This window comes from Crocodylus porosus, unplaced genomic scaffold (genome assembly GCF_001723895.1).
Source record: "Crocodylus porosus isolate Cpor-Errol unplaced genomic scaffold, CroPor_comp1, whole genome shotgun sequence".
Classification (NCBI taxonomy): domain Eukaryota; kingdom Metazoa; phylum Chordata; order Crocodylia; family Crocodylidae; genus Crocodylus; species Crocodylus porosus.
The window spans coordinates 185,243,638-185,243,895 of record NW_017728906.1 but is presented as its reverse complement, the minus strand read 5'-3'; positions in this window follow the sequence as shown (position 1 = coordinate 185,243,895).

Here is a 258-nt window from a genome sequence, read left to right as displayed (position 1 = left end):
CCCACGGCACTGTGCTGGCGAGTGTGGGCGCACACACCCTCCCCAGCATCAACCTGGAGGAGCCAAGATGCAGCTTCACGGCCGGCAGCGATACCGCCTGGGCCTGCACGGTCCTCACATGCCACGGGGACCGGCAGCGCAGCCCAGACACGCGGGGCGCCGCGCCTCCGGGCGGGCGAGCAGCGGAGCCCCCCGAAACCCCCCGGCTGGCCCTTTACCGGGCCGGAGCCTAGCTCCGCGCCCTGGTGCGGCGGGGGG